General features: G+C 35.6%; 1 long non-coding RNA gene across 3 annotated transcripts in view; it reads left to right on the forward strand.

Moving 5' to 3' along the window:
• Window positions 1-27009, forward strand: part of LOC308627517 — a 43206-nt gene that overhangs the window by 15296 nt on the left and 901 nt on the right. Inside the window, exons 1-3 of one of the 3 annotated variants that reach the window (XR_014017414.1) lie at window positions 5797-5834; window positions 22430-22648; window positions 24164-24252. This is a non-coding gene — a long non-coding RNA (uncharacterized lncRNA). Of the gene's footprint in view, window positions 1-5796; window positions 5835-22426; window positions 22649-24163; window positions 24253-27009 lie in introns of those variants that run through there. The other 2 variants (XR_014017412.1, XR_014017413.1) reach the window with 2 other exon arrangements.

The raw sequence follows: 27009 nt of genomic DNA on the forward strand, positions 1-27009 counted from the left end.
TCTGACACTATAAGATGGTCTTGTCTATAAATCTTGTATATTTACTGCCCCAGTCCTAGAATCAGCTATTTCTTCAAGGATAACTAGGTCTTTTTAGTGGAGAACGGTATTAGACAGCAGGATCTGGGTATGGGGTGTGCTAATTGCTGCTCGGATGTCATTGCTTCTAGATCTTCTCAGCTGACAGAGCAAAGAGATAATATGTGTGTACATGACCCATGTATACGCACATATCTATAAGTATCTCTCTACATAACCATGTGTATTAAGGTAATATGAAGCAATATTAAGCTAAACATGAACGTATATTGATGTTTACAACTTTAATCTGTTACCACATAGATCATCTTAGCCTCATCTCTTGCTTATCTTTAAATTTCAACTCCAGCAAAACACTTGGCTTTTAGAAGTATGAAAACCAAATTGTAGCAACTTTGGGAAGCCACATCATCTAGTAGAATAATTCTTAAAGGGCAAGGTGTTTATCATCAAATTTTCATTTACAATCAGCAGTACTTTTTAACATCAGTAGGCCTCCAGAACTCTGCTTCCAAGAAGATGAAGTAGCCCATTTCTCCCAGGTTCTCCCACTTAAAACTAAAGCCCTGAACATAACAACAAACAAACATAGGAAGACGCTGAAAGGTGGAAATGAGAAGGCAGACTTAACTAGGGACTTTGGGACTTGAGGAATAACATGGTGATGAGTCTCCTGTGTTTCCTGTTGCTTCCCATACATCCTGGAGAGGGTATTACAGGAACCCCCAATCAATAACCACCAACAGAACAAGAGACAGAAAAGCTTCAGAAAAAAACACAAAACCCTGTTCCCCCTAGCCAAAGTATGAGGAAAGGGGTTGCTAAAGACAGAAGACCATTTGGGCAATAATATACACACTACTCGAGCCAAGTGCCAGTGGAATATACACACTACTCAAGCCAAGTGCCAGTGGAATATTGCACCCATCCCCTATGTCCTGTCGTTTCAGTTGGGCCAAGGTAGGATTTGATCTTCCACACCACCCCACTCCTGCCCTCCAGAAGAGCCAGAGCTCCGATTCCCCACCAGGGTTGTTTCAGTGTGGTCCAGTGGTGAGCTGAGCCTCCACCCCTTTCCATTAGCAAACAGACTTAAAAAGGTGGTGCCTGACAGGCTAGTTAACACTGGGCTGCCCTCACACAGTCGTGGGGTCCAATGGTGGGATTTAGCCTCCGTCTCTCCCTGACATCAATAAGAATAGGATGTTACAGGTTGGAGGGAGTAGGCACCCCACTAACCCCCAACACATGGTGTCAGTGAGACCCAATGGGGTGCTGAATCCCCATAACCATCCTGAGGCTGTAAGACAGAATGAGATGGCACAAGCAGGGCTAGTTGGCAGTTCTCTTCCTCTTACCCTGGTGTCAGTGGGGCCAGCACGTAGCTGACCCTCTACCCACACCCGGCATCAACAAGTAGGAAATATGTGGGCGGAAGGACAGCAAACACTTCACTTCTCCCCTCCCCTGTGTCAAGAAATCTACTGGGGAGATGAACTTCCACTCCTACTAAAAGACAACACAATGTTATTAATGTTCCCACTTTTGGGGGAAGGTGTCAGAAGGGCCATAGGATAGCTGAACTTCTACTTGATCTGTCTGCAGTGAGGCAATATAAGTGCCCACTTTTGCTGGGGTATTGTCAGTAAGGCCCAATGGAAATCTGTACGTAACCCCCCAGTCCTCATACTACACCTCAAATAGGATGATTTCCTTCTAAAAAGTAATAATAAAATTAAATGGGTTGCAGAGTCATATAATAACTCACAATGTTTAGAATACAATGGAAAAATACTCATGACACTAAGAACCAGAAAATCACAAAATAAATGAGAAAAGACAATAAACATACACCAACACTGAGATAAAACATCTATTGAAATGATCAGACAAGGATTTTAAATAAGCTGTCACATAAATGCTTCAATTAGCAATTATGTGTTCCTTGACAGAAATGGGAAAAATAGAAAATGGAAACAAAGAACTAGATGTTTCAACAATAAAAACAAATGAGAACAGTAGAACTGAAAAATACAACAATCAAAAAGCTTTGCTCGGGGCCTCCCTGGTGGCGCAGTGGTTGAGAGTCCGCCTGCCGATGCAGGGGATACGGGTTCGTGCCCCGGTCTGGGAGGATCCCATATGCCGTGGAGCGGCTGGGCCCGTGAGCCGTGGCCGCTGGGCCTGCGCGTCCGGAGCCTGTGCTCCGCAACGGGAGAGGCCACAACAGTGAGAGGCCCGCATACCGCAAAAAAAAAAAAAAAAAAAAAAAAAAAAAAAAAAAGCTTTGCTCAAGAGTAGAGTGGAGATTATAAAGCATAGAATCATGAACTTAGAAGAGATCAATACAATCCACAACATGTACAGAGAAAACTAGACTGAGGGATAGAGACGGGAGAGAGAACAGGATCTCAAGAACGTGTAAACAGTAACAAAAGAACTAACATTCATATCATCAAAGTTCCAGAATGAAAACAGAGAGCAAGTAGGACTGACAAAGTATTCAAAGAAATCATGACTAAAAAGTTCCCAATTTTTTAGAAGACATAAACACAAATTCAAGAATCTGAGCAAACCCAAAGAGGAAAAACGCAAAGATATCCTTGCCAAGACGTGTCATAATTAAACTTCTGAAAAGTAGAAACAAAAAATCTCGAAAGTGGACAGGCAGAAACGATGCATTACTTATTGAGAAACACCAATTCCAATGACAGCATATTTCTTGTCTAAAACTCTGGAGTCAGAAGCATTGACATAACATTTTTCAAGTGCTAAAAGAAAAGAACGCTCAGCCACAAATTCACGCTTTCTATATCCACTTTCTTGTTTGACTTACATTAATGGACTACTAACTCATCTTTCTATATCCGGGACTGCCATCACCCTTCTCCAAAAATCTAGTCACAGTATTTCCAGAGTGATCTTTCTGAAAATGAAACAACTTTTTCTTATAAAAATACCTGATTGTGTTATGAAACTTTTCTCTCTTCTAAGTTACCAGTTAAAATCCTTCAATGGATTCCCATCTTTCTTGGAGTAAAATCTGACATCCAAACTCTTTGTCCCTTTGGGCTGCTGTAAGATTATGGTGCAGGTTGGGTGGCTCATAAACAACAGGCATTTTTTTCTCACAGTTCTGGGGGCTGCAAGTGCAAGAATAGGGTGCCAGTATGGTCAGATGAGGGCCCTCTTCTGAGTCACAGACTTCTCATTGTAACCTCACATGGCAGAAGAGCTTCGGGAGCTCTGTGGCGTCTCTTGTATAAGAGCACGAATACCTTTATCATTTCCCAAAGGCCCCACCTACTACCACTATCACCTCCGGAAATTAAGATTTCAACGTATATATTTGGAGGGGAACACAAAGACTAGACCATAGCACTTAGTATACACACATGGACCATTCATGGTCTGCCTTCTACCACCCTCTCCATTGTCTTCTTTTCTTACACTCCAGTGAGCATTTCTTTTTTTTTTTTTTTGTGGTACACGGGCCTCTCCCTGTTGTGGCCTCTCCTGTTGCAGAGCACAGGCTCCGGACGCGCAGGCTCAGCAGCCATGGCTCACGGGCCCAGCTGCTCCGTGGCATGTGGGATCTTCCCGGACCTGGGCACGAACCCGTGTCCCCAGCATCGGCAGGCGGACTCTCAACCACTGCGCCACCAGGGAATCCCCAGTGACATTTCTTATACTGATTATGAATGGAACTACTTTCTGGACTGATCCTTAACCATTCATTTTCTGGCAAACATGAATTTATCTTCTCTTTTCCTCAAAAATTCACCCTTCCTTCATGTTACGTATCCATTTCAATTGCCTTCTACAGGAAGCTCTACTGATATCCCCCATATACTACTGTCCACAGCATGAATTAACTTCTTACTGTGTCTTCCTATAGCACTCTGTAATAATTTTTATGGTAACTATGGATTTTCTTATTTGAGTGTCACAATACATTGACTTCTAGGTGGCACGATAATGATTTTAGTAACAGTAACACTGGTGTCTAGTTTAACCCACGGCATACCTTAGGTGTTCAATAAATGTTTGTTGAATGAGTTAATGAATGAATGAATGAATGGTAGGTTTGAAATCTTAATCATGTTACTTTTCAAAAATCTGTTAAAAAGATACCCAGAGTTTTCCAGAAGATTAGGGACTTAGGATCTTCAACTTGATTTAATAGAGGAAATTTTTACTCATATATCATGCTTAAATGCCTCAAAGTAAAACCATTAACCCAGGAATTTAAGGTTACCCATTTGGACTTGCAAGCCAATAATTAATATCGCCTGCTCCCACTGTATTAGATGGTTTCAATGCTCCACTCATATCTCCCCAGCACTCATCATTCCAGTATATGCTGATAGACTCATGCTACCACCTGCAATTATCCACCTTAGGGCAGGCCAGAAATGTACAGGAGTTAATGTATCTGGGTGTAGCTTTCAACCAAGGACAGAGGGGACTGGAAGATAAGTACTTCAAGTTTCTCACCAATTCTTGGGATAACTCTGAGACATGTTCTATAGAGTTTCACAGAACTCCCCTGAAGTACTGGCAGCAGTTCCCTGCAGGAGTAATTGATTCAGTAATGCACCTCTGTTGGCTTCCTTCCATGCCTCCATTCTCAATTCCCACTCCACTTCTGAGTTTTCTGGAAGCACCTCCCAGATGAACAGTTTGCATTCAAATTATTGCCTCAGGTTCTGCTCCTAGGGGAATTCAATTTATAGCCTCCTAACAATCCAGTGCTCCTTACAGAGCCATCACTGGTACAAGTACCAAGGCATGGCACATTATGTATCACCCCTCCTAAATCCTAATATTTTTAAACAGATAGGAAAGAGCACGACCTTGAAGAGAAAAATCATTTATATGAGAATGGCCAATGGATAAAGGGAAGGAGAGACAGTGCCATTTGTTTTCCATTAATGATAGTGTGAAATTTATGGGCAGATGGTCTAACAGGTGTGACTATAATTTGAGGAGCCTGCTCCCTTGGTTACAGAAGACTGCTATTGTTATTTTTATGGAAGCACAACCTCATGACTTTATTGCTTCACTTGATGTAGACTTTTCCTTTACCCTTAAATCTTTCTACATCACTGAATTGCAGCCAATAGATTTATTTTCTCCCTATGGCTCCATCACACAAAAAAGACACACATGTGCACACACACACACACACACAGAGTTTTGTGTATGCCAGTGCTAGAAAAGACAAGCTCATGGTGCATGTATGCGATGGATATTGTATATTACAGGTCTCTGTGAAATAGTTTTCTGCATGTTCGTATGTTTATTTTATGAATAATTAACTTTAGTAAAGTTAATTTCCTGAAGATCTTGATGAAGGCTGAAGAAAGGAAGTAAATTTAAAAAAAAAGACTTAGAAACTTGCCCTTTTTGCCCTCTCTTTGTGTCTTAATGAACAAAGGATAACTGGGCCTTTTTTGAAGTCTTTGCTTGAGTTGAAGACACAAAATGCAACCTGTACTCTTATCATAATATGTTCAGTTTATGAGTACACAAACTTATAAACCGTGAATTTCCCTAAAGTTATTATACCATTTAGAAGATGTTTTCTTGGACGTTTACTTAAAACCAAACAATTGAGGTCTATATGTCCAAATAATTTCCTTCTCTCTTGCTGTCCCCATTTCAGTTTCCTGAGTTTCTGGGAAGGCCTGGTTTCCCCAAAGGAACGATTTCTGGTAGAATTCTGGAGGTCTGACCCAAGAAAAATAATCCAGTGTAGCCAATGAATTGAGGACAAGAAGGTTTCCAATGAGGTAGGAACATTTACTCTCATACATTACAATCACCTTAAGTAAGGTGTGCTGATAGCTGGATATGATATAACTGCGTGGAAAAAGATGCATATCTAACCTACCCCACAAGGAAGCTGTTCTCAATTCTCTTAGAGGTTGTGGTGTTTATCAGAGGGTGCCTTGGGGGAAAATGAATACAATAACACTATGATGCTTTTTTTTTTCATTTTTAGCTCACTGTTGCCAAGTACACTTGGTGATCTTGGTGCCTGTGGTTTAATCCCAGGAGGTTAGACATGTGGAACAGCACATTAACCCTTTTTAGTATTTTCTCCCAAGGCAAATCATTTTTACAGGTTGTCTCCATGGTCTTCTAGTTGCTTATCAAAATTAAGCATCAAGTCTTCTAAATGAGCAATAGCCCCAGTCAGTGTGAGGAAATCAGCTTGGTTCTTATTGGGGCACAAATTTTTTGTCTTGGCACAAAGTGGGTTCACATAGGGAGTTAGAAAGAGAAGAATGGGGCATGCGAAAGGGGAGTTCTGTGTTCTCATTTACCTATGCATGTTGAAACTCCACTAATAGTTTTATTTTCATTAGCAATTTGTGATAAAAACTTAGGGTAAAGGGAATAATGAAGCTGTCCCATTATATGGCAGGACAAAAGAAAGTAGTGACATCAAAATCAGGGCCTATCCATCTCATTTGCAGTTATATACTCAGTGTTTAGCATAGCATTTGACCCCTCATCAGTATTCAATAAGAAGATGCCTGTTGAATGATTTAGGGATGAATTAATGAATGAAAAAAGTTAATATGGTAGAAAATGTGTTTTATCCTTGTATTTTTGTGTGTTGACTTCTATATTTCAAGACCCAGCACTGTAACTGACACATAGAATATAAGCAATAAAATTTGCTGAAAGAATGAATGAGTCCCCACAATTCTAAGAATAATTTTAAGACCAACACAGACCCCATATCTACCATGGTCTATGACAGAAGTATCCAGAGATGAAAGCCTGATCTCAGCTAGTGGTAGAGCTGACAGAATTTATCTAGTTTTAATAATTTACAGCTCATCCCATTACATCTAGGCATAGTACCTACGTGAGCCATACAATTAAATGTTGACTGAAAAAAAATGCACAACCTAAAAGTTGAGAATTATGTTTTATTTGGAGGACATACTGAGTACTTAAATCAGGAGACAGCCTCTCAGATAGCTCTGAGGGACTGTTCCGAAGAGGTAAGGGAGGGCACAGGATATTTAGGGGTTCTTGCAAAAAAAAACCCAGGTAGTTGGAACATCAAAAGATTACTGTTAATTAAAGAAACTAGACATCTTAATTTAATAAATTTAGCACTTTTCTATATATGGTGAGATGCAAGAATCTGGTCTCATGGAAATCATTCCCTTGAAATTCACTTTAATTATCTAGCACCAGTATCCTGTTTTCTCCATCCTGAATCCCCTCAGGGTGCAGCATTGGGGGTGGCTTCAGTGGCTGATGGCTTGATGGCTATAACATCCTTTGTACTGATACCGCAGGCTACATTCTTTGTCCACGTAAATGACTTGAATATGGATAGTAAATCTGTGGATTTGCAAAACGTAATTCTTGGAGCATTTTTAGAAGGACAAAGTTAAGGGCAATTTCAGAATCACTAGCAGCTAAAATTGCTATTTATACTTTTCCACTGGTAGGTAGTAATCTGTTGTTGCTATCTTCAGTATTCCCAAGGGATAACAAAAGCCATTTAATTCTAGAAAGAAATGTAAAATTTAGCACAATGCAACTTCCATAAAACCAAACACACAAACACACACCCAACTCTCGCAGATATGAAGTAATAATCTAAAATAGAATCCTGGAACTAATTGCAAAAAAAGAGCAAATGTACTCATATTGGATTTTATTCTTTTATTAATGTTTGATATGTATGTATTTATTAATAAAATTCAGAGTTGCTTTATGGAGAAATAGCTTTGTACGAATATTGTCTTTGTATGTGTTTATCAATAATGTATGAGATTGCCTCCTATGCTCCTTTTCCTTTATTCTCTTGCAGGCAGTAGATGTAGTTATCAGTTGTTTTTAAAATTTCTAGGCAGCCAAAGGACTAGTATCACTTAAATAAAGAAGGCAAATTGTCCCTAAGTAGGAACAATTTTCCTTCATTATGGCACATAAAGTCCTCCTATGAAGGGGTAAGAATTTCATAGCTAAAAGCTTTCAACTACAGAAGATTTATGAGTAACTATGTATGTTGTTTCAAAGTGGACTCTCTATAATTAATGTCTAGGGGTTATCTTTGGTATATAATGGATTTTGATTTTTTAAATATTATTAGATAATCTACAAAAGAATATATTTAATTGTATGTAAGTTATGAGAAATAATAAAAACTCCTGCAAACACACCACCAAAACTAAGAGGTAGAATCAAAACTGCTGAGTCTTCTCTCTGTTCTCTACCCTGATCCCACCTTCCTGCTTTCACCAAAGAAATCACTCTGATCTTGGCTTTATGTTGAACATCCACATAATTTTTATCTGATTTTGCTTATTATTGAGATTTATAAAATTGATAACATACTTTAGTCTTCTGTGCTTGCTTTTTTTACTCAACATTATGTTTCTAAGGTTCATCCACTTTACTTTAACTAGTGTTCATTCATTTGTACTACTGTATAATATTTTATTGTATAAATACAAGAAAATGTGTTTATTATTCTATTAGTGATATTTGGGTTGTTTGGGGCCTATTACGGACAGTACTTCCATGAACATTTATTTTAATGTTTCCTGGTACACATGTGCAAGATTTAACATAAGTAAAAGAGTAGACATACTAAGAGTAGAATTGCTGAGGTGTAGGGAATTCAAATATTCAACTTTAAAAATTCATGTCAAAATGTTTTCCAAAGTTATGGAATCAATTTTCAGCCCTTTTGCTCTATAGCTTCACCAGTTAGAATGGCCATTCTAGTCTTTTGTTCCTTGTATTAGTCTGCTCAGGTTGTCCTAGGAAAATACCTCAGATTCAGTGGCTTAAAAAACAAGAGATTTTTCTTCTCACAGTTCTGGAGGCTGGAAGTCCAGGCTCAAGATGTTGGCAGTTTTGGGTCCTCCTGAGGCCTCTGTCCTTGACTTGCAGATGACCACTGCTTCCTTGCTATGTCCTCACATGGCCTTTTCTCTGTGTGTATACATCCCTCTTATCTCTTTCTCTTCTTACAAGGACACCAGTCATATCAGTTAGGGCCCCACCATTATGACCTCATTTAACCATAATTATGTTTTTAAAGTCCCTGTCTCCAAACAGCCACATTGGGAGATGGGGCATCAACATACGAATTTTAGGGAACACGATTCAGTCCATAACAATTTTAATTTGTATTTCCCTAATTACTGATAGGCTGAGAATCCTTTCATTTGTTTAATAGTTGCCTATGTTTCCTATTCTGTGAAGTCCAGAGAATATCTTTTGTCCATTTTTCTACTGTTTATCTTTTTCTTACTTATTTGTATTGTTTTTTAAATACAAGCAAATAATCTTTGGTCAGCTATATATGACACAAATAAGTTATTTCATACCTTCTAACTTTTTTAATGTTGTCTTTTGATAAATAGCGGCTCTCAATTTTAATGAAATCAAATTTATCTTTTAGCTTAGTGTCTTTTTGTTCTACTTAAAATGTCCTTCCCTAGTTTAGTGCTACCCAGATATAGTATATTTTCTTCTGAAAGTTCTAGTGTATCTTTGTTTTATATTCAAGCCATTAATGCACTTACAATTGACTCGTCTGTATTATCCAATTTCTTTGTTTTCTTATGAATAATTAAGTTTTCCAGGACCATTTTGGAATGAATGGATTTTTTAGGTGTGTCTGAGCTGTTCTTGACCATTCACATAAATTTGAGAATTGGCAATCCTGTAAAACCTCTATTAAGTATTTTTATTGTAATTGTATTGACTATATAAATTAAGTTGGGGGAAACTTACACCATTATGATGAGTCTTTTCAATCCATAAACAAGATGTACCTCTCCATTTATTTAAGACTTCTTTAATATCTTTCTCCATAAATGTCTTGCACATTTTTATTTAGATTTATTCCTAGGTAGTTTTTTTTTCCATTTTAAATAATTTTTAAGCTCTCTCTTTCTTCCTGGATTATAGAAATCCAATAGATTTTTGCATCTTGAGCTTATATCTAGCCATCTTGCTAATATTGTTTTTTAGTAAGAGAGGATTTTCTTAGCAAAGAGGAATAAATGTAAAATTAAATAAAAAGGTTATGGGTCAGCTCTGGTCAATAGAACTTTCCATGATAATGGAAATGTTCTTAGTGCTGTCAAAAACTACAGCCATGGGCTTCCCTGGTGGCGCAGTGGTTGAGAGTCCGCCTGCCGATGCAGGGGACACGGGTTCGTGCCCCTATCCCGGAAGATCCCACATGCCGCAGAGCGGCTGGGCCCGCGAGCCATGGCCGCGGAGCCTGTGTGTCCGGAGCCTGTGCTCCGCAACGGGAGAGGCCACAGCAGTGAGAGGCCCGCGTACAGCAAAAAAAAAAAAAAAAAAAAAACTACAGCCATTATTCACATGTGTTTTTAAATTTTTAAATGTAAGTTCAATAAAATTAAAATTTCAGTTCCTAAGTCAAACTTGCCCACATTTCAAGTATTTAATAGCCACTTGTGACTAATGGACACTATACTGGACATTGTATCTCTAGACTATTAGACTGTGAAGCCATGGCATCCCGGGATTTTATCTTTGTCAATGGCATAGTGAGATCTTTCATGTGACAGTTATTCTGTTATTAAAAAGAGAAGTTACTTAACCTAGTCATCCCTAACTTTTTGAAATAATCCAACATAGCTTTCACCATCCATGGATTTCTTGAATCATATTTATGTTTCTAAACTATTTCTTATGTCATGTGTTCACTTTGTAGCAAGTTCATTGTCCTAAAATGGCACATACCAAAGTATCAAGAGGTTCCCTTATTCCTGATAAGCTGTGATTGGATGAAGAAGACCTTGTTACCCTGCCTATCTGATTTTTATTATAATCAGATGTTAATCTGTATCAGTCTCCATGTTCAAAATTCACCTTCAAAAGTATATGTTATTTACATGATGGTTGTCTTTATTTCATTTAGCTAGTATCATGACCTTATAAATGCAGTTTTGGTCATTTTCTACTAAAACCTCATATTTATCTGTGTGGAAAAACATCTCCTACTTGTTTGCCCTCTTATAAACTCTTCCTGTCATTTAATCCTCATGAGCTTTATTTCCCCTAATTTTAATTACTTAATATTTTGTAAAACATTTAAGAGATCACTGGTATGCTCTTTTTTTCAATCATCTATACATTTAAACAGTGTGTTGCAATAAGAAATAGTACTGGTAATCAGAAGACCAGAGTCCTAGTTTTACCCGTAAAAATGAACTATATGTGCATTTAAATAAGTTTTATATAAGGTTATATAAGGTTTATTCTGATTCTAAAATTGTTATGATTATTTAGAAAATTATGTTTGAAATATGACATTATTCAAAACCAATAGAGGTTTGAAATCTATTAAAAATCTACAAAGAATTCAACTATTTCACCTTTTTCCCTGATTTGATATTAAACTGTAATCCTTCATCTTTCACTTACAGCATGCTGTAGCTGCTGTTGACACAAAGACAAAGTATAATGTCTAAATATTGTGTACTTGTTTTTTAAATGAATACTTTTGTTTAAAATTGTCTTTTACACAGATTCTTGATTCCCTTTTCACAACTTTTCCATTCCCCATGCTACTGCAATCAATCACTCATGATAGAAAATTATTCTCTTTTCTGTTTGCTAAAGCTCTTTTTAAAATACCAAGTTTCAAATGATCATCAATTCAAGAAACTTTGGGAAATGAACCTCATAATTTCCAGAATGAATATTTTGTTTCACTGGCTACCAGGACACCATCCTCTCCTAGATTTCTCCCCTCCTCACTCACCATTCCTTGGCAGTCTCCCTTGGTGATGCCTCCCATCCCTCAACGTCTTTTAGAATGCCCTAAGGCTCATTCCTGGCCCCCTTCACTCTCCATCTACCTTAACTACTCATGAGTTTTAATCTAGTCCCATTACTTTAATGGGAAGATGACTTATGATTCCCCAATTCGTACTTCTAGCCCTAAGCACTCACCTAACCTCCAGACTCCTAATTCCAATTTCCCACTAAATATCTCCAATCTATGCATAATAGACATTTCAAATTTAGCAAATAAAACTAAATATTTTGCTTTGATCCATCCATTGCACTCCCGTTTTTCCTGGCTCCATAACTCATCCAGTTGCTCAGGCCAAAAATGTTAGATTCATCCTTAAACTCTCACTTTCCCACAATTCCTGTGTCCAGTCCATCAGAAATTCTTGCCAGTCTAACTTGAAAATACATCCTGAATCCACCTACCTCTCACCTTACTCTTGCCGTCTTTACTTACTCCAAGCCATCATTGCTTGCCTCATCTAATGCAATAGGCAGCCTCTTCCACAACCTCCTTGCTTCCTCCCCTCTTGCCCCAATCCTTATAGTCTATAACCAATACAATAGCCAGAATAATCACAAAAAAAACATGAATCATATCACATTATTTCCCAAAACCTGTTCCCATCACTTTAGAATAAAAATTAAACTTTTTACCTGTCCCACATGCTTTATTCAGTATTTCTTCTGCCCTACTCTCCAAGCTCGTTTACTACTACTCTTCTCTCACACACACATCCAGATTTTCTTTCTGTAGTGGCTTTCCCAACATCAGGGCCTTTGCACTTGCTATTCCCTAAAACCTGGAAGATATAAAAAATCTGTAAGGTTCCTCCAAGCAAGATCTTAGAAGGTATTTACATTTCATTTTGTATAGACATTTGGTAGAAGACATTTTTGCAAAAGATAGATACATTTTACTTTGGCGGCTATTCACACATCTGGCAATTTCCAAGTTGGTTAAATAACAAATGTGAATCGATGAAGCTAAAATAAAAGAACTGTAGTCAGTGAGACCTATGTGTTTTAAACCGTGAACTTTGAGGAATTGTAGACATGCAAACTACACCATGGTTTCAGTGTTAATGTGTGAGAATTAGCTAAGGTATTTTCCAAATACTCATTACTCTCTAAAGAGCTTCTGAGCAGGAAATCAGAACAGGGCCTGTGGACCTGAATTTTTTCTAGTACCACAGTTGATTTTGTTGCAGGTGGTTTTCAGTCAGCCCTTTGAGAGACACCAAGCTGGGGTATTTGCCCAGATATGATTACCAATGGTCATGCAAGTCACCAATGAGATACAATCGAGAATCAACAAATGACTGAAAAGAGTGACAAAAGAAGAAGAGGATCCAGTAAGGACCAGTAGAGACGCTATCCCAAGCACTCTTGGCTAGGAGTTTTACAAATCCATTCATATAAATGGATGATAGTTAACAGCCAAATGGCACTGCATATTTTTTTTAAGTTGCTGAGTATTAAAGTGTATGGCTAAGCATCATAAGTTTTGTTAAATTATATTTTGGTCGCTATAAAATTAGGTGTACATTGTGTGTCATAGATGTAGGGATACAGATGTGTAAATATATGTCATTGTTTCAGTTCTTCAGCTGATACTTCATAATGTCTTTGCAGCTTCTAAATGAAGGGCCTCTTCAAATATTGTTTAGAAAGGAAAGATACCAGTTCATCCCTGTCCACCTCCCTTTCTTCATCCCCTTCCTTGTCCCTTCCCTTTTTTTTATATCTTTATTGGAGTATAACTGCTTTATAGTGTTGTGATCCCTTCCCTTCTTGAACAAATTAGTCCATTAAGTGAGGTAAAATAACCCTTTGTCAGCATGGGGGAGGTGGGCATTCAAGGGACCACATGACTTGGCATTGGGTCTCAGAGTCTGAGAAAGGGGAGAGGATGTCTGCATAAGGGAGCCTGGAGTTGACTGCTGAAGTCTGATTCGTGTGAAAGGGCATCCACATGAGGAAGTGGCCTTGGCAACCACTCTGTACAGATTGTCCTAACCCGTGCCAGGGGAGAAAATGTGTGGATGGGAAAGTGGCAGCTACAAGAATTTACTTAAATAGAGGAAGATTGATCAAATAATTAAGGATATTAAGAATATGGTAATCAGTGTTATTTTAATATCTGTGGAGGGAGTTAAAATATGAAAAGGGCAAAAACTAGAATGAAAGGGTGTTGAAAGGGAATGGAGGATGTTAATGTGAACACATGATTTTCAATATAGAGACATCATAGAAAAAAACATAGACTATATGTATGCATATGTTAATGAATGTGTTTGTGAATATGTGTAAATGGTTATGAATATGTGTTTTCATATGTGTGTATGTATATATGTACATAAATCCCCTAGCTCTGCCTATTGAGAGTACCTGGGACCACTGCTTCCCAAGAGCAATGAATACACCTAGTGTCCAGATCTTGGTTTCTAAATACAGCTCTCCAACTGAAGGAACTAAAGCTCTTTGGAGAAATGGCTGATTCTAGAACCACTACAGGGAAAATATAAGATGACCCTAGAACATATTATTGTTTCAAGAAGTAAGGGATCAGCCATAAAAAGAAGCGAAATTGAGTTATTTGTAGTGAGGTGGATGGACCTAGAGTCTGTCATACAGAGTGAAGTAAGTCAGAAAGAGAAAGACAAATACCGTATGCTAACACATATATATGGAATCTAAAAAAAAAAATGTCATGAAGAACCTAGGGGTAAGACGGGAATAAAGACACAGACCTACTAGAGAATGGACTTAAGGATATGGGGAGGGGGAAGGATAAGCTGTGACAAAGTGAGAGAGTGGCATGGACATATATACACTAGCAAACGTAAAATAGATAGCTAGTGGGAAGCAGCCGCATAGCACAGGGAGATCAGTTCGGTGCTTTGTGACCTAGAGGGGTGGGATTGAGAGGGTGGGAAGGAGAGCGATGCAAGAGGGAAGAGATATGAGGATACATGTATAACTGATTCACTTTGTTATAAAGCAGAAACTAACACACCATTGTAAAACAAGTATACTCCAATAAAGATGTTAAAAAAAAACAGAAGGGAGATATCACAGAATAATTGGGAAACATCAAAGGATATAGAAGCCAAACTGAAGGGGTTTCCACTGGACAAATCTTGAACAATCTCTGCCTCAAAATAAATAATGGCAGAAATGTATTATAGTCAGTTGAATAAAATAGGAGTCTATGAGTTCATACTGATTTAAATAATTAAATTGAGTAAATTATGTTTGATGAGGAACAGGATATTTACATAATTACAAAGTGCCTTACCACAAAAATTATTAATAATGAAGGAGAAAAAAATAACTTTACAATGGAGAAGACTGGGTGATACACCTTAATCAAATGAGTAACATGATATTCCAGTAAGGTTACAAGTTAAAAGTTTGCCAAAATTGTTTGATAGGAAGCAGTGAGAAGAACAGAGCTTCACCACTGTTATTCCTGCCAACTACACATATCCTGAATAATCATGAGACAAATACAAACAGCTAAATCCTACAAAATAACTGATCCATATTCTTTAAAACTTTCTAGTTCATGAGATTCAAGGGAAGCCTGAGAAAATTTTCCAGATTAAAAAACTAAAGAGACAGGACAGCTAGATGCAACATGTGACACTGGGCTGATCCTTTTATTATGAACGACATGATGGGGATAATTGACAAAACTTGAAAGGGGTCTGAGGATTAGTGGCTCTGTGGTCATGTGTCAGTGTTAATTTTCTTATTTTCATGATTATATTTGGATATATGTTTGTAGGAAATACTAGAGGATTGGGGGGAGACATTGCATTGTGTTAGCAACTACTCTCAAATGGTTTGGGAAATAACTTATTTTTATTGTCATTTCAATCTTTCTTTAATTTTCGAGATTGTTAAAAGAAGGCAAAAAAAGAGGAGTAACCCTCCTTTTCCTGGCGACTGCCATAGTTAAAAGCTCAGTTTACAATGGTGGTCAGTTTTTCAGTCTATTTGTGCTAATTTCTGTTACTAACAACATAGCATCTTATTTTCTATTTGAGGTTTTTGGATTTTTCCTAATTATGCTTTTGCTTTTCATTCTATCAAATGTCTATGAATTTGATAAAGTCCTCGGTATTAAAACAAAATCAGTAAGATTCATAAAAATAAAAATAAGTTCTTGGAGAAATTTATAAATTTCTACCTGCATTCAAATTGGAGTAAGTTGGCAAGAAATTTATAAGGGGAAAATACTATAAGCACTCCCATTCAGAAACTCAAAATGGTTGCACGTGTTTATCTTGTAAGAGGTCTGTGATGAAACAGCAGGATGAAGGCTATATGTCCAAACTTAAATGCAATCTTTTAAATCGCCTTTCATGTCAGGCCATGTAAGAACTGGGCAATTCAAGAAGTAAATTAGAACAATTCTTATTTTCAATAATTTCTTAGGTCAACACTTAGAATAATGAAAAACTTATCTTTAACTCCAAGAAATCTGGACAGTTATTAAAGCAAATGTGTTGTCCTACTGGCCTACACCTGGTTACAAACAGCAGTACGACTTCAGAAAACCCTGGACACTGAGTGGGCTTTCTAAATATAGCTTTTTCTTTCTATAAAGGTGTTTTACAAGAATGCTATCTTTTGTGAAAATGTGGCCTTTATAAAGGGTACACTAAGGTCTGTGACTTTTAGACCTAGAAAAGATTTGAAATATTTTCTTAGCCTGGGAATCCACATTTTAGAGGCATAGAAAGAGAAACCCAATGAAATTAAATATTTTGCCCACCATCAAATGGCAAACAAGTAATAACGACAGCACTCAAGCCTCTGTCTTCTAAATCCATTGAATGCAGCATAAATAGATTGCAATAACTGCTGATTTTCATTGTCCTCAACACTACATTTCTTCTGTGCCTTATCCCCCTTCTTTTAAGAGGGATGACAACATTATCTGCAAACTTTATCTATAACTTTTTTTTTAAATTTTGCTGTTTTGTAAACTTTTTGTTTCTATGTTGAAAATGTGTAAGGACATTTACCTTCTTTCTTGAAACACCTTTGCCTGCATTTATCACATTTTATTGTTGAACTATTGTGTAGCAATAAGTACAAAAGCACCTCTAGTAGAGGAGATAATATCAGAGGCAACAAGGTGTGTGTATGGGGGGGCGGGGTTAGAGTTGACATACCTTAAGGGAGATGAGGAGAGAGGGAAGAGAATAGAAAGTTTATTTATTTGAAAAAATATGGCAAGTTAGAGAATTTTGGCTAAACTTAATACAATATAGCTTTCCTTAACTTAAATTCCGGGTTAACTTCCACTGTTTACATCACCACAGACTAGGGAATAAACAAAGCAAAAAGATTTTTGGTACCACCATTTTGTGTTAATTTCATAAAGATTTCTACAAGACTTTTAAAAAATAAATTGAAAAATGAAAGTCTTGTCTTTAGCTTATTTTCCCTGCATGCTTGCACTTTAATAAGTTGATAAATGGCATTTAAATTCAATAGTTATGATTAATTCTGTCCCACAATTTTTAAAAGCACTGGGGATTGTGTGCGTGTGCATGTGCCCACCTTTACAACCAGTAAAATAAAGTTCTTGATCCAAAAATTATTATCACTTAGACTATTGAATAAAATCAGATATGATAGAGGGGCCAGCTGTTGGTAGGTTTAAAAGTCACCCTAGGTGATTAATTCATGCAGCAGTGTTGCACGTCTCTCTTCAGATGAAGCACTTAGAAGTATAACCAAGCATGGATCTAATTTCATATCTGAGATGTGTTTTATTTAGAGTTCTTTGGCAAGTGCTTGCTCTATGTGTTTTTATAGTCTTTGGTTGTGCTATAAAAATGTCAAAATTATGAATTAACAGATATGCAAAAGTGAAATCCTAGAAGATAGGATAAACATGAAGTCCTCTAATTATCACTCAAATAAGTTTGGTTGACACAGAGCTGGGAATCAGATAAAGACATTAATAATTCATAATGCTGAAGTTAAAATCTTCTAGTTACAGTACAAAAGAAATCCTAATTTGTACCACAAGGTAATGAATTCAGTACTTTTCATTTGTTAAACATTTGCTTATTACCCTGCACCATGCCTATAAAACTGTTCCCAAATTTGGAGGGCAAACAGGAAAAACAGACACTCTCTACCCTCAAGTTGTTTATACTGCAGTCAGTGAAATTTCTCTACTTTGAGATCTTTTAATTCCTCAGCTCATTGTAACATCTTCTTCAGATGAATTGTTTTTTATTTGTTAAAACCAATGTTTAGCACTTTAAATAGTTTCTTCAATGTTCTGATAGTGAAATAGAGTCATCATGGTAATTTCCAATACTAATTATAGAGTTGATAGGAGAAATGCTCAAGATTGATAGTAAAGTGATTTCAATAATCTACAAAATGTCTTGAGGTTTCCCAGATAACAACTTGTCTCCCAGACAAAAATGCACTTATTATTTATATTCCAAGCTTATAAAAATTTTTGTACTTTAATCATATAGAGATTTTACAACATCTTTTCATTCATATTTTAGGATATCTTGTTCAGTAGATTATCTCATTTAGAAACTATTGATTTATATATACATACTATGTAAATATTAGTATACATTTCTCAATGACTAGATTAGTGCTTTCTTAACTACTTAAATTTGTTTAATTCATATTGTTGTTCTTCAGCATTTCTTTTACTCACTGGAGCCTATCCTACTGACTTCAAAAAGCCTGAAAAATCTGAAAATCCCATTTAAAGTAACTGTATGGAAAATCTTTAAAATAACATATAATAATGGTAGAGAAGTGTATTTAACATTGTGCTGAGATTATTCCATTAATAAAGAGATTAATCAATAATTCTAATATTCAGACATATAATCAAAATGAAAAACAATCATAATACTGAGCAATGACATTTTCAATAAAGGGAGATATTAAATATTGTATAGGAAACTAGAATCTGCAAAGCAGACAAGTTGGCAATGATTATACATATATTTAAAATGTGTTGAAACAGTCATAGACAGTTTTTCTTTTTGGCTGAAAAGAGGCATATTGAAGTGTTTAAGCACTACTTCAACTGGAATAGATATTTAGACACTATACAGAAAACACGATTGCAGAAGAGCGGATATTAGCAGGTGTGTGAATGTGTATGTATTTTTTTTTTTTTTTTTTTTTTGTGGTACGCGGGCTTCTCACTGCTGTGGCCTCTCCCGTTGCGGAGCACAGGCTCTGGATGCGCAGGCTCAGCAGCCATGGCGCACGGACCCAGCCGCTCCGCGGCATGTGGGATCTTCCCAAACCGGGGCACGAACCCGTGTCCCCTGCATCAGCAGGCGGACTCTCAACCACTGTGCCACCAGGGAAGCCCGTGTATGTCTTTAATTAATGTATTTTCATTCATTCAAAAAGGAGAAGAATACTAAATTTACTTTAAAGGTGGCATTGTGATATGTTAAAGTTCCATTCTTAGAGTTTTGCTGCTGTTGCTGTTCCTTTAGTATTCACCAAAGAGTACCGTCCTGTCATTTATCCAAGTTAGAAATCTAGGAGCAATCCTAGGATTCTCATTATAGGGTCCACTACCTTCATGCTCCCCCCTCAATAAGTAACAAATTCTTGGCTCTCCTATATAGGAAAGCTCTCTCCAATGTACGCCTGCTCTGTCACTCTCCGGGTCCAGCATCTCTGCCTCAGCCTCCCATTGAAGTCACTTCTAGTTCATTCTGTGCGGGGCCATTTTTAAACCTTCCTCAGTCCTAGGCAATTGCCCTTTTAGAAGCTTTACCCTAAATGTTATCAAGTGCATTAAAATGTGCCCGTCACATATCCAATATAATTTATAGATAACTATATGAAAGCTGAGTAACATTGCTGTTGTAGTAATATTAGTTGAAAATATTAATTACACAAGTTTTGATCTCAATTTTGCAGATTTGTTTTCATATTCTGGAGCCATTTTTTCAGGTTCCAAACAATTTTCTAAGTCCTTTTCAAACTCCTAGTCCCTAGTGAGTGTGCTTTTACTGTCACAGGGTTGAACAGCCCAGACAGCAAGATGTCTGAAGATGAAGACCATCACAGGGATGAATAAATCAGATACGTGGAAGTTGGAATGCAAAGTGTTTGTAGAAAAAATATACAAATCAAGGAAGAAATTGCAGTGTCAATTAATATGATGTATATCAGATGATAGTATTAAAAAGCCAGGTGAAAATAAAATAACTTAATAATGTACATATTTGTCTGATTGTTTACTAGTGATATACTGCTCAGTGTAAGGTGAGAACCACAGATATTATCTTCTGGAAAAAAACCCTTTAAGCCCTAACAGTTTCAGTTTATAAATTTACTCTCTAATAAAAGAGGAATAAAATAATTTACAATAAATTAATTATTTCCTCTTCTGAAGTTACCAATACCACAAATTCAGTCAGAAGATGGATCAAGTTTTTCATACATTTCTCTCATTTCACATTTTTTAAATAAATGAGACTATATTTTGTCTAATGACTACCAGAACAACTATCTGGAAACTGTGACTTCATTATATGTGAGAGAGTATTTTAGGAGATATAGATGTATATTTAGATGGAGATATAAATACATAGCATATATACACAATATTTAATCAGACACAGGAAATGGAGGATAGCTCCAGAGTGGTACACCTTATGTTCTGAGCTGCTCCGAAATGCAGTTCCTTTTTTTAAATTTTAACACCTTTATTGGAGTATACTTGCTTTACAATGGTGTGTTAGTTTCTGCTTTATAACAAAGTGAATCAGTTATACATATACACATGTTCCCATATCACTTCCCTCTTGCGTCTCCCTCCCTCCCACCCTCCCTATCCCACCCCTCTAGGTGGTCACAAAGCACCCAGCTGATCTCCCTGTGCTATGTGGCTGCTTCCCACTAGCTATCTGTTCTAATGGGAGTTCTCTGGGCACAAAGGGCACTATTTTCTGTAATGAGATTAGAAGAAAGGATTTGCTAATAATTGCTTCTATAGCAACTAAAAATCTTGGAATCCCACCTTTCAGCATTTTGAAAATCTTAAAGGGGATGTTGTCAGTAACAAAAAAATTGAAGACTGATTATGTATTTAAATTAATGATTCTTTAAATTCATCTGCCCTTTCATCTTTTAAATTGATTCATGCTTCTCAGAAAATAAAATATGCTAATCCATATATCATTATTCCACTGCGTAGGGCAACTATATCTAAAAACAAAAATACTATCATTTTACTATCCTTTACTATATTCCTCCACAACTTGTGTTGTACTTTCATATTTTCTTTTCATTCTGCTAGTGAGATATATATACATATATGTATGTATACATATATGTATATATACACATAATATTTAGATTTTAGATATTTGCATTATGCAGGGCAATCCATAAAATGGATAGATGCTTAATTTTAATACCATTGAATACAATTTTCATAATTTTATATTTTAATTATTTTTGGAAGCACAAACCAGAAAGGGTAAAGCAAACTTGGAATGGAAAAAGATGACCAAGCTGGCATTTTGCATTTCAGACTTTATATTTGGACTACTCAGTGGGACAGATTATAATAACAAAATTTTGCTTTTGCAGGGAGGTCAATCTTTGCTTCTGCATTGCCTCATCTCTTTTAATCCCATCCAGTTTATTTTTCATCTCAGAAACTATATTTTTCATCTCTAGGAACTCAATTTGGGTTATTTTTATATCCTCTATATGTCTATTTAAAATGTTGATGCTTTCCTTTAAACTTTTTGAATCTATGAAAATTAGTTATAATAACTGTTTGAATGTCTTTGTTTACTGATCGTACCATTTTTCAGTCTGTTTTCATTAATTAATTTTTCTCCTTGTTATGGGTTATATTTTCCTTTGTCTTTGCATCCCTAGTAATTCTAGATTGCATGTCAGATATTGTGAATTTTACTTTACTGGTTGCAGAGCGTATTTGTATTTTTTTAAAAATATTTGTAACTTTGCTCAAAGAGGTAGTTAAGAAATAGTTTGATCATTTTGAGGCTTCCTTGTAAGCCTTATTAGGCTGCAAGTGAAACAATTTAGTCTAGGGCTAATTTGGTCCCACTACTAAGCCTATACCCATTGAATACTCTGTGTATTGAATACTCTAGTTGATGCTGCATGTATTAAATTATATCAAAACATATTTGTATAATCTTAAAGCAAAAAATGCAACACATAAAAATATAAAATTTTTTTTAAATTAACTTTTATTAAATAAAACAAAAATGTTTTCTTCTAGTAATTGTAGTATTTTAACATATTTAAATACTGCATCCCTTGAAATTCATTTTGTTAATAAATATGAAAAGAGAATCCACCTTTATTTTTCACAGGTGACCAGGGACTTGTTCAAACACCAACATTTAACTGCATTACACAAAACATTATGCCACTGGTTTTTATGGGTTATCATTATAATTAACAACTTTGTACAACCGTTGTCTTGTGCTGTTTGTTGTTCAATGTCTAAAAGTATTGTTTAATATATATATTTTTTTACTTTTAGCAGTTTAAGCCAGGAGAGTAAATCCAGTTCCTATTACTCCATCCTGTCCAGAAGCACAGGTCTTAAGTGAAATTTAATACCAAAGAAACAGTTCCAAATTTTACAACGGATCTATCACTGGTTGTTAGCATATCTTCCCACACCCAAGACACCAAGATACCTTCTACTCACTGTTAAAGCTTTATGATGAGCAAAACTTCCACCACTGTGCTTCCTTAGCATGTGAGTATATTTTTAATTTACTGGTTATATATATTCTCTAATTATCCATTATTTTGTCCTTCTTTTTGATTAGATATTGATATCCACATTTTTTTCCCTAATAGCTCACAGAAATTTCTCTCATTAACAACACCAATAGAAATAACAATAAAAATCGCCTTGGGGGACCAAATTTATATCACATTATCAAGTTTTTATTTTGCTCCCATAAAACTTCTGCAAAATACAACCACTGTCTATCATCAGTATCATTAGAACAAAACCAAGTCATTCTAATCTCAAAAGCACAATATTTTATTTAACTTAATAAATTTCACATTATAAAAATTTTCTCATAGCATCATCCTTAATTCCTCAGTATTCACTAATATTGGGGGATTTTTCTTTCAGTTATTTGAGACTAAGGATGATTTTATTCATCTCTACAACCTGGTATATATATGTACAATGTTTGTCAAAAGTGGATATTCAAAAAAATTCTTGACTAAATTACGGTAATTCATGTGGTCAGTTCTGCAGTCTTAAAACTTTAAATTACTTGTTAATTCTAAGAGAAAGTCAGATAATTTTTAGAAGGATTTCCAAACCATGCTAAAGTGTCAGCCTTCATTTCCTTGTCTGAGGGAAACAGGAGAGAAATAGATGGTTTTAAAGTTCTCCAAGCTTCTGTGTCCTTTATACATCCACAATTTTAATCCTTATCATTTTCAAGATTTGCTAAACTATTTGAGGTGATCCATTCTCTTATTAAAGTGACATATTTTATGTCACATACTGAGCATATTAACAAATAACTTACTGATAAATGACAATGCCCATAACATCAGGTTAATCTGATTTCCATGAAATGAGCTATAACTTCAAGAATATTAATTCATCTAATAAGGGTGATGATTTACATAATGTTGCCTAAAATATTTCTCTTGATTATTTAAGAGAGTTTTCCTAGGGGAAAATAGCTGGGAAGTCTATAGAAAAAAAAATACAACCATGATTAATTTAATTCCAGTCTAAAGGACTCCATATATAATGTATTTGAGAAAACCAAGTCACTATTATAGATTCCGATAAATGGTTGTATATATGAGATATTTTTAATGTAACCCAAATTATAAGAAATAGTTTTTTGGTATAGAAGCAACCACTCTTTTACCTAAAGGAAAATATAAAATCTGAGTTCATTGAAAATTTGCCTCATTGCCCTCTGTTAGTTTGTGCCTGCCCCATCCTTAGGGGCCCAGTTAAGGACTATTCTATCATCCATACATCAGAAGAGAATGTCTGTGTTCTATGTTGATAGTCAGTCTAAACAAATATTTATACAGTTGAGATCAGAGATATAAAATGTCAGTTCCAAATCCACCCATGATGGCACATATACCAGACAGATGACAAAGGTTATAAAGGCCTGTGAAATACTTGAATCATATTTTGCAACCCTTGAAAGAATTCAAGTTGGAGATTAGCAGAAACCAGGCTCAGTTCTGTCCATAATCCCCTTTATCTGTCTTCTAGCCAACAATATGAAAACCTGAAGCCAAGCTGACAAATAGAGTGTGAAGGGCCTTCTACTGCATTTAAGAAAAAACTGAGACTTGCTATAGGTAGAAATTATCTTTTCTATTACTATTATTGTTGATGTTGTTGTTATTCATACAAATAATGAAAAAAACCCTAAATAACATTATTCTGCTGGATTCTTTACTATATGCAACACAATAAATTAACTCACTTCATATTACACTGGGCATATAACATGAAAACATGTGCAGAGAACAGAAATCAGTATCTGCACAGACAAATGCCCCTGTGATAGAGAAATCTATTATTTTAAGTCCAGACAATTAGATCTATTAAGGTGTAAGAGTGTTTCAGTACAGTCCTGCTAAAAGTAAACTTTAAAAGTAAATCGAAAAAAAAAAAGGCAAACTGATGCCAGTTAGATACAAAATATAAGATTATGCTATGTATATGGGAGAGGATAGAACTCTGAATGCACTCACATGTAGGGAAAGCAATATTAGTGACAAATCAACTAATGTCCTTATTGAGCATAGACGTTCCAAGAAGGGTGAAGAGTACTGTATATTAGATATAAGACTCGTAATATTCAAGTTAGTTGTAAAAGAAACAAGGTAAATGCTTTCAGTCAATAGGATAGGCTGAACTGATATTGAGAATCCTTTCTTCCAATCTGAACACACAGTTTGTTATACTTGTGTTTTCTTTTATATGTTGCTTTTACATGTAGCAACACATAAAAAGAAAATGAACAAGCTTACAAAAAATGGGGGGATCCCCAGTCTCAGGATTTAAGGAGAAAAAACAAATTCAACATTAGAATAGTGAGGAGGAGTTGAAACCAAGAAATTCAAGGGGGCCCTGGAAATAATAAGCCTTGTTTTTGAGGGCTGGCTTTAAATATCTGTTGTCTTATCAGAAAACAGGTAGATGCTGGAAAACAATAGAATAATATCTTCAAAGTACTGAGCACATATAGCTGTCCAAATTAAAATTCTACACCTCATTTTAAAAAACTACTCAAGAACAAGAAGTAAAGAAATTTTCATTCATAGACAAAGAGGAATTACCACCCACAAACTGTAACAACAACAACAACAAAATGACTAAAGCAGTAGCAGCAGCTATTGGAATTGTCTGAAGGCATTAAAAAATATTCTGATGCCTGAAGCCAATACTTGGAGATTTTTTTTTTTAACCAAAGTGATCTAGGCGGTGTTTCAATAATGGGAGCTTTAAAAATTTCTCACATAATTCTCATGTGTTTTAGGCAAGATTGGAGACCATTGTACAAAGAATGTTCTTCAGTAAGAAAGAAAATAAGCATAAAAAGAAGTAGGAAGGTGCACTGAACAGTGACCAGCAGAGAAATTTGTAATGTTGGAATGAATCTGAATAACGGTTGAGTGTAAAAAATAATAGCCAAAGGGGGTGTGTACAAAGTAAAACTAAAACACTAGATAATATACTGAAATACTGGAGATCAGATTTAAAATTTGAGGGGTCCATGAACCGCTTAGGAGGAAGATGAGATAATTAGTTTTAGACTTTTTCAAGTTAGACATATATGTCAAATTTTTCAGAAAACACTAAAAATGAAGACTTCATATATGATTCATAAAAAGGTAGACCAAAAAAAAAGAGAATGAAAAATGTGTTTAAACGAAGTCAGTACCGGGAGGGATAAAACATGGAAAAATAAAGGAGAAATAGATCAATAATCACAATACATTTGATCACAGAGACAATAAAAATAAATTTAAAAATTCCAGTTTATGCTGCTTACAAAAGACATATATAAACTATTTTTAAGATGCAATGCAATACTTCACTCGAAATAATTAATTATATACATGATAAATGATTTTTAAGATTACATATTTGGCATGATGACATGTATATAAATTTTTAAAACTCAAAGCAATCATGTGTTTTTCATGGGTTCATTTGCATATAGTAAAAAGTTCAAGCATGGATTCAAAGTATTTATATTCAATTCATGATACCAGTTATCTAAGAAGAGGAAAAATGGGACTGAAATGAGAATAGAGAGGAGAGAAAAGAAATGTGTGTGTATCTGTGTGTTTGTGTGTGTGTGTGTGAACATATGTACAACAAATATGTGCTTCTTTCACAGCATGATTCACTGTATTCCATCACAATATTAATAAGATTTCATACAATATGGGCATCTCTGAAGAAATTAAAATTGTCACATGCTTATGTGTATTGGGCAATGAGCTCACCTTACTATTTCCATCCATTCTTCAATTAAAATCTAGAAATGTGAATGGGCTGTTAGAATTTAGTTAGTGAGCCAATTATCTTTACAGAACATGCTAGTTATGCACAGCTTTTCCTTGGCTTTATGTTTTAAAATAGCAGGCATTCATTTTACGTCTTTAATTGATGTCTATCACACACAATTAGTTTGAAATTTCTTATCAATATGCTTGAAATACATTTGGTTGAATCATTGGAGTAATCTTTTTTGAGCTTACCCAAAAGTATGTGTTTAGCCTTCCTAAACACAGTGGCACATTTCCAAATACAAAGTAGTTGCATTAGAATTATTCCTAACATGAAGACATTCAATATTTGTGGCAACAAATTTTCTCTTGAAAACTTAGCTTCCAGATGGAAGAAAAATAAGGGTAGAAATGTATTTAAAGGCAAATTTGAAGATGAGAAATCAAAATTCACATTCCATAGTGAAAGAAAAAGGGTTAGTAATTACAGAGAGAAAGGCAAATACAATGCAAAAATTATTGGAACATATTTTGCTCAATTACAAACAAACTTACATGGTAAGTTGTAGCTTCCATTATTGCACCAATTTG

This window comes from Mesoplodon bidens, assembly GCF_964165515.1.
Source record: "Mesoplodon bidens genome assembly, chromosome: 14".
NCBI classification, from domain to species: domain Eukaryota; kingdom Metazoa; phylum Chordata; class Mammalia; order Artiodactyla; family Ziphiidae; genus Mesoplodon; species Mesoplodon bidens.